Raw genomic sequence first — 12099 nt, 5'->3', positions numbered from 1 at the left:
AGGGCATGAATCAAGGGGAGAGGAGATCGCACCGGACCGGAGTTGGAGGCAGCCGAAACCCTAGCCACAGGAAGGGGTCGCGCGCGAGCGCTTGCCGCCACGAGGAGCGGATCGGTCGGAGGGAAGGAAGAACCGTCGTGAGAGCTCGTGGGTGTGCAGTTCCGGTAACGGCCGCCAGAAGTAGTCGGAATCGCCCGGCGTTGGTGGCGACGGCGAGTGTTCGCGGGGGGAAGAGGAGAAAATGAGAGAACTAGCAATGGTGGTTGTTCGCTAGGCTAGGTTGGTTGTCTCGCTAGGCTGGTTGGCCTAGGTTAGTTGTAGCGCTTTTCGTGACCAGCGCTACAACTACTTTTCTATTACTAGCGCGGCCCAGCAAACCCACGCTACTACTATGACATATCCGCAGAACACAATTGGGGATATTTACTAGTAGCGTGTGTTTTTTATCCATGCGCTACGAGTAATATTAACTAGTAGCGCGGGTCAATATAGCGCGCTACTAGTAAGTAGCAGTAGCGCCTTAATTTAAAACTCGCTGCTGGTAAGATCCTGTGTATAAGCTTTTCCCTAGTAGTGTAAGGACCTCTACGGTGGTAATTTCCCTCGCTAGATGCCATACTCCCCTAGGTTGTGAAACTAAGGCTATGATCACAAAAGCTATGTAAATCAAGGCAAATGGAGACCAAAGCTCTGATACCACTTGTAGGATCGAAAGTATGTCTAGAGGGGGGGTGATTAGACTACTTGACCAAATAAAAATCTAGCCTTTTCCCAATTTTAAGTCTTGGCCGATTTTAGGAACTCAACACAAGTAAAGCAATCAACCTACACATGCAATTCTAAGAGTATAGCACCAGAATGTAAATCATTGCATATGAAGTTAAAGGGGAGGAGTTTAGAGGGAGCAAACACAATGTAGACACAGAGATTTTTGGCATGGTTCTGATAGGTGGTGCTATCATACATCGACAAAGGGTAACGGTTGCGCGACTCCACGGAGGGCTCCACCCACGTAAGGACCACGAAGAAGCAACCTTGTCTATCCCACAATGGCCATCTCCCACGAAGGACTTGCATCACTTGTGTAGATCTTCACAAAGTAGGCAATCTCCTTGCCCTTACAAACTTCTTGGTTCAACTCCACAATCATTACGGAGGCTCCCAAGTGACACCTAACCAATCTAGGAGACACCACTCTCCAAAAGGTAATAGATGGTGTGTTTATGATGAACTCCTTGTTGTTGTGCTTCAAATGATAGTCTCCCGAACACTCATCTCTCACTCATATATTTGGATATGGTGGAAAGATGATTTTAGTGGAAAGCAACTTGGGGAAGGCTAGAGATCAAGATTCTAGTGGTAGGATTGGAATGTCTTGGTCTCAACACATGAGTAGGAGGTTCTCTCTCAGAAAATGAGTAATGGAAGTGTAGGCATATTATGATGGCTCTCTCTCGAATGGAGAAGGGGGTGGAGGGGTATATATAGTCTCCACACAAAATCTAACTGTTACACACAATTTACCAAACTTGGTGGGACCAAATAGTGAAACCCAATGGGACCCACCTGGTTCAAAATGTGAACGTTAGGCTTTTCAGTGGGACCAACAATATCAACTCGGTCGGACCGATGCACTAGGGTTAGGGCAAAACCTCATCTCAGTGAGACCGATCACACGAACTCGGTGAGACCGATTTCAGTAATAAGCAAAAGGAGACTTGGTCCAGCAGACTTGGTAGGACCGATCGCTCATTTCGGTCAGACCGAAACTTTGCGAAAAGGAAACAAAGAGTTTGCATTGTGAACTCGATGGGACCGATCGCTCATCTTGGTTAGACCGAAACTTTACGAAGGCAAAACGGGAGTTTGCAATCCAATCTCAGTGAGACCAAGATCACTATCGGTGAGACCGAACTGATTAGGGTTTCTGGCTATGGCTATGTCGAGTGAAATCGGTGGCACCGGATAGATCAAATCGGTGGAGTCGAGTTTGACTTTAGGTTTAGGACATATGTGGAAATGATAAAGTGGTTGAGGGCTTTTGGAGGATATCACTAAGCATTTTGAGCAAGCAAGCCATTAAGCAACACATCATCCCCTTCTAATAGTATTGGCTTTTCCTATGGACTCAATGTGATCTTGTATCACTAAAATGAAAATGAAGAGTCTTGAGCTTTTGCAATATGTCTCTTTAGCATTTTGAGGGGTCCACATGTCTAGTCCATGCCATACCAATCATTGAACTTTCTGAAACATTAATCTTGAATGGATATTAGTTCAATGAGCTATATGTTGTTATGAATAACCAAAACCACCCGGGGATTAGTTACACTTTCAATCTCTCCCTTTTTGGTAATTGATAACAACATATAGATCAAAGCTGTCAACAAATGATAACATAAATGAAGTACATCATCGCTTTGAGAAGTATTTGATAAGCAAGAGCTCCCCCTAAATTTGTGCATTATTTAAAATTTTCTTTTGAATGCAAATGTACAATAGATTAGGATCATGGGTTACTCTTCCATGTCACATACATCTTGGTGGAGCGTTCAAAATGATAGAATATCAAATATGCAATCATCACCAAAGCAAGATGTGAATGATCATACATGAGAGATAGAATATCATCATTCAAGCACACACATTAAAGCATAATATGATCAAACATGATCATAAAAGTATCTCACACACAAGCAAAAATAGTGTATCAACCAAACAAGTAAGCAAATAAAGTAGCAAGAGAGGCAAAAGAAGCAAAATACTCTCCCTCCCTCTCTCTCGAAGCCTATGATCTATACACTTTCTCCCCCTTTGGCAACAAGTTACCAAAAAGCTTGAAAATGCATAGTGCTATGTGGCTCTCTAAGCACGATCTTCGGGAGCTCTGGTATGCGAAAGTGGCGTGGAGAGGAGTCCTGCAACAAATGCATCTGAAGAGGTCTGTGGAGCTGGGAATTAGGAATTGGAGGAACAAGAGAGGCTGTAGCTGCTGGTGCTGAAGTAGTAGCCCTTGTGTCACTGGCTGGCATAGTTGTAGACCTTTGAGCCCTTGGCACTCTCTGAAAGTCTTCAGTGGTAGCTCTCCCTCTTCTCTCTTCTGCTTCTTCCTGGAGCTGCTCACTATAGTCTGGATCTCTGTGACCTTCAAGTCTAGATCATAAAACTTAGTCTCGATGATCCTCTCAAGACTCTCTTGATTTTGAGTCGGGGTTGCCAATCCTTTCCCAGTTCTTATAGTGGCCTCAAGCAGGTAGCTAAGCTGATCTTGCTTGGTCTTGAGGTGAACAGTTGAAGCATCTAAAACTTGTGAAGATTGTGCTGCCTTCTCTGCTTTAGATTTTTCCCTCTTCTCCTAAGCCTCTACAGATGTAGGATGTGTAGCATCCATGACAACCTCATTGTCTTCAGACTCAAAGGGGAAGGTGCTCCTTGTCCAAGAGATATATGCCTTTGCCCATCTTGGAGTTGATGAGCATATGAATGTGTGGAGCATAGCCACATGATCTCTTCTGATTAGCAGCAGTCCTCTTGATTGTTTCAACTATAAAGGTCATCACCTTGAACTTCTCTGGCACATCAAACATATGCAGCAAATTGCTTGAGTGCCCTCTGATCATCCTATCATCTCCAAACTTGGGCAACAATATGTGCCTGAGGATAGTGTTGATTATGGGCAGCCCAGAGAACAGATAGTACACTCAGCCAAACTTGTGAGTATCCAAGGCAGCATTAGGAATCTCCTTGTACATGTGTGCCATGGAGTTGTGTCCTTTCCTGGGCTTGGCATACACATCTATGTCATCCTCTTGCTCTTTAGGGTAATTGATAAGCAGGGCCCACTTAGCAATAGAAGATTGGTACCTTGTACCCTCAGTCATCTAGACAATTTTACCATCTGGGTAAAAATGTGTTGTGGAGTAGAACTACATCACCATCTCATCATTCTACTTGGTGAGCTTCTGACCAACTAACTTGTCAACTCTAGTCAGTCTGAAGGTGTCATGAACTCCTGGGAAGTTGTCTGCATTTTTGTTAATGTACTCCCAATCAACCCATCTCATATCACTTACTATGGGCTTCTTGTCCAGGAGCAATGTCTCATAGAAGTACTGCTGCTCCTTTGTGTGGAACCTGTAATCCACAGCAGTCCTCCTCCTGGTGGCATATGGGTTTGTCTGCCTCCATAGCCTGAGACCCGCATCCTTCCTTAACTTCATGTTTTCAGCCACTGGATGTGTATCATCATGGTATGGTATCTTGGGCTTCAGCTTTCTGAGAACTTGGGGCATCTTCTTCTTCTACTACTTCAGGCACTGGGGCCTTGTTCTTCTTAGAAGCTAGTATGTTCCTTGTTGATCTTTTGGGTGTTGCAGGCTTAGAAGCTTGAGCAGCAGCAACAGCCTTGGGGGCAGTCTTGGGAATTGATGGAGCAGCCCCTGACTTGATGGCATCCCCCATCAGCTTCTGGGTCTTGGCAGGACGTGCATTGGGCTCTTCCTCTTCATCCTCATAATATCTAACCATATATGGTCTGCCAATCACTCTGTCCATGGTCCTCAAGACGGCTGATTTTGTTGAAGTTTTCGGGGCACAATCCATTGAAGAGGATATCACAATCTTGAGCGTTGTATTGTAGCATCTTCAATTCTTCCATAGTTGCTTCACGATTTAGTTGTCTCCCATTGAAGAATTCACCTTGCAAACAAATACACACAATATCCCAAACGGCGGGGTTATGTCCAAGAATATGCATTTTCATATTATGCTTCCAACTAGCAAAATTAGTACCATCAAAGTAAGGACCTCTAGGTGGTAATTTCCCTCGCTAGACGCCAGACTCTCCTAGGTTGTGAAACCAAGCCTATGATCACCAAAGCTATGTAAATCAAGACAAATGGAGACCGAAGCTCTGATACCACTTGTAGGATCGAAAGTATGCCTAGAGGGGGGGGTGATTAGACTACTTGACCAAACACTTCTAGAAATATATATTTTACCTAGAGCCATATACCCTAGGTGAAATAGGAAAAACCATAGGGAAATACTTTACCTTGGGCTTTCCCTAGGTAAAGAACCGTAGGTATAGTATAGTCGGGAAAGAGCTCTTTCCCTAGGGTGCACCCAACAAGCTATAGGGAGATTTTCTTTACCTGGGGGCACAAGCCTAGGGAAAGATCTACATATGGATGTTGCATCCCACATGGCTAAATTGTTTACCTACATCCAAGCTCTAGGGAAAGATTGTGGGACCCTTCTGCATCACATCACCATACTTTCCCTAGAGGTACATATTATAGTGAAACACCAGTCGCATATGTGGCATTCCAAACATGTAATTTGAATTTGAATTCATAATGGCAATAATCAAAGTAATTCAAAATGGATCAATAATTATGAAATGAAAATAATGTTAAATAATTACTATATACATCTAGATATAACTTGTCACATGCATACAGTAGATGCCAAGACATCCACCAGCCATCACCAGCCATCACACTTTGACAAAACATTGGCTTGCTAGCTAGAGTTTGCTACATCTAATTGATTCAGCATCTCAATTAGCATGTATAGACTGATGTAGGTCAACTATAGTTTCCTATACATGCACCAAAATGTACTCCACGCACTATACATCCAAGAACATCAAGGAACCAACTGGCTGCTCAATAGTGATAGGCTCAGTGCGCCAGCTCTAGATTGACTGAAAATCCCCCAAACATCCCATCATCGTCTACAGCGGGGACACTTGCAGTAGGAACACTTGAGGCAACACCATGTTCCTGAAAAGTAAGATTCACAAATCTTTAAAGGCAAGAACATGACAAAAAGAAATTAGTATAGGAAATTAAATATGAATTATAAGTTAGGTATCAAGGTGCCATAGTGACTCATTTCTAATGAAGTAATTTGCATACTGTGAAACTGTTCTAGGGTATGTGCACAAAGAACATGAACTTTTCCAGGATAAAAAGGCTAATGTTAAGTACTTCTCACACCTCTAGTAACCCAGAATCTAAATTAGGTTGTGAGATATTAGTTTTCCTCTACACATAATAACAAAAGAAGTCATGATCTTCGTTTCCAAATAAAGTATGAACTTCATTCAAGACTGATGCAATGCAAATTAGTGAATTACAACATCAAGTCACCAAAGTTATAAACAAAATTTCCTATTTACAGTATTGAGAACCAAGACATGCAAAGGCTGATATAAATTTTGGTAGCATAACAACTTTAAATTGGACAACTGGACATAAAAATATATATTATGATCCCTCCAACATCCTCACACGGCCCCATTAATCAACATTAATCCCATATGAACCAGCACCACACAGGCTACGATCATACATCACAGAAGCATGCATATTGTCACAAGTATGTGAACATCACAGCGAACAGACCATCACTAGTTGTATCATTTGAGATTAGTTGGAGAAATACATACATGAAAAGAGCTGGGATTTGTTTCTTGTTGGGCACACAAAGCTGGCGGTTCTTTGCTATTTTCAAGAACTTGCAAAAGAAAACCAGGTTTTTGCTTGAGATGATTGATTACATACTTAGATAGTAGATCGTTGTGGAGATCCAGGAGGAGAAAGTGAACGAGAAGGAGGTGGAACCGGCGGCGGTGGTATTTTCTAATAGGCACACCTTGGTTAGTTGCCAAAGTCTGCAAAACAAGAAAATTCAAATAGTGGTTACTTTCAAATGCTAGCAAATTAATTGATAAACATCAAGTGTATAACTAGCACCTGAAGAAACTTATGTATCCCATTGTAGTGCTCGTACATGCCAACACCCCATGACAAGAGATTGTTGGCATAAGCCTCTGCTTTTTTAGTCTTCTCAGACTTCTTTCTACGCACATCTTCAATTTCTTTAGATCGATGATGCTTCAAGGCTGCTGAAGATGTACCAATAGCTCTCACCTCGGAAATGACCTCGATGTCATTGACAATGCCATTAAAGAGAAACCATGTACCATGTGGCTTCCCATTAGAGCAATCATAAAGTGCTTGAGAACTAACATCATTTTTTAGAATATCATAGTCCTGTCCATTTAACTCTTTAGCCTTTTCTTTGTAAAACGCCTACTCAAGAAGAAAAGAAAGGTAAACAAATGTTCAGGAATTTCAAATAATTATGAAAGCTCCTATTACACAATTGCACAAATGGGCAGATAATTGACATACAAATTGGACAAATAATTTTGGATGTTTCTATCTAGAACCAGACTTAGATGCAAGTAGGAAGAAACATTGCAATTGTATAGTGAATCAGTATTACATGTATGAAAACTAACATAAATCTCTCTCAGCACATGCCATCCGCATAGTAATATTAATCTATTTTTTGTGTAGGAATGGGAACAAACACATACCAAACATTTAGTTGCTTCTGGTGTGTTGAGAATTAAAGGTGTGCTCTTGTCCACTGCTCCGTGTGTATGCACCCAGGCCTGAATCTGGTTAACTTCTTCGCCCGTTTCCTCGGTCTACATTGCACAAGATTCAGGACTTGTAAGATATTTATAACTATGCATATGGTAAGTGATGATAAAGAAAACTATTAAGTTTAGTTGATAACCATTTTTTGACTTATAGTAGTCATGGAGTTGGAACCACCTTTGAGAGGCTTGAACTTTGAGCTGAAATGATTGGCACGGTATTTCTTGGATTTTGCAATCCACTCTTCACTGCACTACTCATCAACTACAACAATCCAAGCTTCTTTTCCAAACCAACCTTGCCTTTGTGCCAAATATTGAGCTCTATCCAAACAGTATTGCCCAGCAAGCTTGTCACTCATGCTAGTGTTGTCAGTTTTCCAAAAATGATCAATTATGGCTTGGATTCTTGCATAGTAAAATATACTTGGCAAAAGTGACTTGCAACATCTTCGAACATGTTGCTTTGTCTTCTCTGAGTATGCATCTTCATACTTGTACCTTAGCTGCAATGAGAATTGATGGATGGTTTAATTAAAAGTAGAGAAAATTACCTTGATCAACCAAAAAAAGCAATTTAAATAATTTATACCCAAAAAGCATCTCCATTTTTGTCTGTAACAGAATGACCATTTGTGTCCTTCACCGCATGATAATGCTCCCACTCCGTTGCAATAACCTTCACACCATCATAATCCAAAATACCTGGATGGTTACTTTTCAAAAGGCATGTTAATACACTTGCTAGTCGCCTACCCTTTCGAACAACGGGAATGTCCTTCCAATGCCTATAAAGAAGATAGTAAATGCAAAAAACAAGTATTAGAAAAGGAAAACATATTGCTGAGCAAGAAACTACTTATAATAATTAATAAGACTTACGTCTTGCCAAAGGGTCGAATAATTGGAAGGTCTTCATTATTTGGAATAGCAGGAGGAAGATCTGAAACTTCTTTTACGTACCCATCGTAAGTGCCATTAGCAGCACTAGTGTTTCGAGCAGCAGGCGCTGGTTTGATGGCTACAGCAAGTCGAGATGCTTTTCTTCCAATTTTCATCCTGTAACGTGTGATTCTTGAAACAAATAAGATAAAGATAGCAAAGAACAGTTTAGAATCAACTAGACAATCACGATAAAACATAACAATAGCATATAGGTAAGTGTTTGTTGCCAAGTATTCAACCACCCAAATTACAAACAACAATAATAAATAGAAAATGGGCTAGAAATCATCATCTTCTTCTTCAATTTCCTCAATGATCACTTCATCATAGTCTTCACCCTCAATAACTTGTTCTTGAATCCTTTCACCACCCAAATTATGTAGGTTGCTAATATGAGACAGTTCGGTTGGATCAACCACCTCATCTGAACCACGTACTGTTAAGTTGTCAAGTTGTGATCCTACTTGCACAATGAAATCATTAGCCTGTAAATTATTCTCCTGGAACACATCTGCATTAGTGGGTGTTGCTGTTGTGTAGTCATCATGTGTGGGATTTTCCAAACTGCCTAGAGGTGGTACCTTGTAAGCAACTTCCCAATCAACAAGACTTGCAACCGAAGTGCAAGCATATGGAATATAATAGACTAAGCACACTTGGATGGCAATAGCAAAACGCTCATTAGCTGGGTTGGTTGATGCAGGTGCTACTTCAACTAAGCCAAATCTATTCAAATGCCTCACTCCTTTAGTTGGATGAAACCAGTGACAGTCAAACATCACAAGACTGAAGTCCTCATCACCATCAAATTTAAGATCTATAATGTCCTTAATAACACCGTAGTATTCAAGCTCCTCATTGGTTGCATCATCTACTCAAAGAGCAAGAAAACCAGTATTTCTAGAAGAAAGGTCCTCTTCTCTATGGTTTTCATATTTCTCTGATCAAAATCTGAACCCATTAACTTCATACATGTCATATGACTTTACTCTCATGCTACATCCTCGTGAAAGATCGCGTAATTCTTTATTAATAGATGCATCCTTTATGCACTACAAAAAGGCATATGTATATAGAGTTATTAGGTGTTGAAAACTATAGGGTGCTTTATTTGCTAGTATGTATAGTGTTTTCCCAAAGTTTTGAACCACTCCAAGAAGTTCAGTTTTCCTGAACCAGCACTGTCCCACCTAAGTTTATCAAGTTCTTTTGTACTTGGTTGTCGAGGATGCCTCCATTGGTCAAGTTCAAATTGTCTACATTTTTTGTTTAAACCATCAGTACCAAATTTAATTTATTGTACATGGTTGTACTAGAAATGCTAATTCAGATAACTTACTTCACAATATCATCCATTTCAGGCATGTTTATTAAGATAAAAATCATGGATGTCTTGTATTCTTCATGTGATAATATCCCAGGCTCCCCTCTACAAATTTTCCATCCCTTGTCTTCAAACAAACTAAGAGTACTTGTGTTGGGAGTGCTAGTTTGTGCATAGCGTTGGCCGCGGTTTCTTGAGGTAGGCACATCATCAGGAAGATATAAAGAACCAAAGTTCGAAATCTCCTCAATAAGAAATCCCTCAACAATCGAAGCCTCCACACGTGCTTTGTTACTAACTTGTGCTCTAAGTTTTTTTTATTAACCTACATTGCCATGTAACAAATTAATGTCTAAAGAGGAAATACAGTTACCATATGGACTGAATGCATGAAGAACAAAACATAACTTTTGTAACTATACATCCAATGGTACTTAACATGCCGTCCTACTTTTGCGTCAAAAGGGAGGTGTATCATTAGATGCTCCATTGAATCAAAGAATCCCGGTGGGAAAATTTTCTCCAATTTACAAATTAGGACAGGAATGTTTTTCTCCAATTTATCCATTTGGTTAGGATCTATTTCTTTCGTGCAAAGCATCCTAAAGAAATATCTTAGCTCAGCTAAGGCTTCCCAGACATCATTATCTACATATCCCCGCAGCATGACAGGCAGTAGCCGCTCAATAAATATATGGTAATCATGACTTTTGAGTCCATATATATTAAGTTGCTCTAAATTAACACCTCTCTTCATGCTGGCCACATATCCATCCGGAAATTTGAGCCGAAGAAACCACAACAGGACCTCTCTTATTTGGTTCCTCTTCAAGCAATATGGTGCTCTAGGCTTTTCCCATTTACGTTAGGATTTTCTTGAAGGTTGTAATCAGTTTTGCTACACAGTACAGCTTGGTCAAGGCGGACTTTGGCACTGTCTTTTGTCTTGCTAGGAATGTCTAGGACAGTATTGAATATTGCTTCTGCAATATTTTTTTCGGTGTGCATAACATCTATATTATGAGGAAGCAAAGGCTTTGGGAAGTATGGCAATTCCCACAACTTCGGAATGTGTGTCCAATTGTGTTTTACTCCAGAACCCTCAAAATTGTTGTCCTTAACTTCATTCATGTAAGAAAAAACTTCATCCCCTGTTAATCTAGGTGGAGCAATATCCTTCACTACTGTATCTTTTAAAAAGGCATCACGCTGGGTCCTAAATACATGATCGGCCGGCAAAAATCGCCTGTGGCTATCAAACCAACTCCATTTGTGCCCATTATCCAGCCAAATTGTTTGTGGATCTGCCCCACACTCGTAACAAGCCAACCTACCATGGGTAGACCATCCAGCAACCGCACACAAATGCAGGGTGGTCAAGGATAGTAGTATGCTAGGTTACCCTCATATTGAAATTTTGCTTAAGGAAACTATCATAAGTTGGTACACCCGCCCATGCCTCTTTCAACTCATCATATAAAGGCTCCATGTAGACATTGAAGTTCTTGCCAGGACCCTTTGGTCCAGGGATCACCATGCTAAGAAAGATATTTTGGGTTTTCAAGGAAAGAGCAGGTGGCAGGTTCAAAGGAGCAAGAAACACAGGCCAACAAGAGTATTGTGTTAACCCGAAATTAAAAGGGTTAAAGCCATCAGAGGACTTGACTAGCTTAAAATTGCGTGGATCACTTGCAAACCCATCCTCATTGAAAGATTTCCATGATTCACTATCACCTGGGTGCACCATCATTCTAGGATTTTCTTGGATGCCTTCCATGTGCCATCTCATGTGCTTAGCAAATCCAGGCTACATGAACAACCTTTGCAATCTTGGTATAAATGGAAGGTATCGCAGAAACTTATGTGGGATGGGTTTACGCTTCTTATTTTGGCAGTCATTGTTAACTACCTTATATCTTGCTTCACCACAGAAATCACACTTCAATTTTTCCTCTCTATCCTTATAGTATAGCATGCAATGGTTAACGCAGGCATCTATTTTCAGGAGTGGCATTTTCAAATAACCTAAGATACACTTGCACTCATACAAGCTTGATGGCATTTTATTGACTTGTGGGAGTGTATCTTGCCAAAGTTTTAGTAAACTATTTATGCAGTCGCCTGATAGATTGTATTGTGACTTAATTCCCATCAAGCGTGTAAAGTAGCAAAGCAAGAGGTTTGGGTGAACTCATGGAGTGGCTCTTTAACATCTGACAACATGGCATAAAAAGCTTTGGCATCCGGTGTTGGCTCCTCATCTACATTATCGACATGCATTTAATCCCCAAAGTCACACAACATGTCTTCTAAGCAATCAGTGTTGACAGACTCCACGCTATCTACATGAGCATGACGCTCCCCATGTGCAATC

The sequence above is a fragment of the Triticum aestivum genome, chromosome 2B (genome assembly GCF_018294505.1).
Source record: "Triticum aestivum cultivar Chinese Spring chromosome 2B, IWGSC CS RefSeq v2.1, whole genome shotgun sequence".
Classification (NCBI taxonomy): Eukaryota; Viridiplantae; Streptophyta; class Magnoliopsida; order Poales; family Poaceae; genus Triticum; species Triticum aestivum.
Note: the sequence above shows the minus strand (reverse complement) of the source record.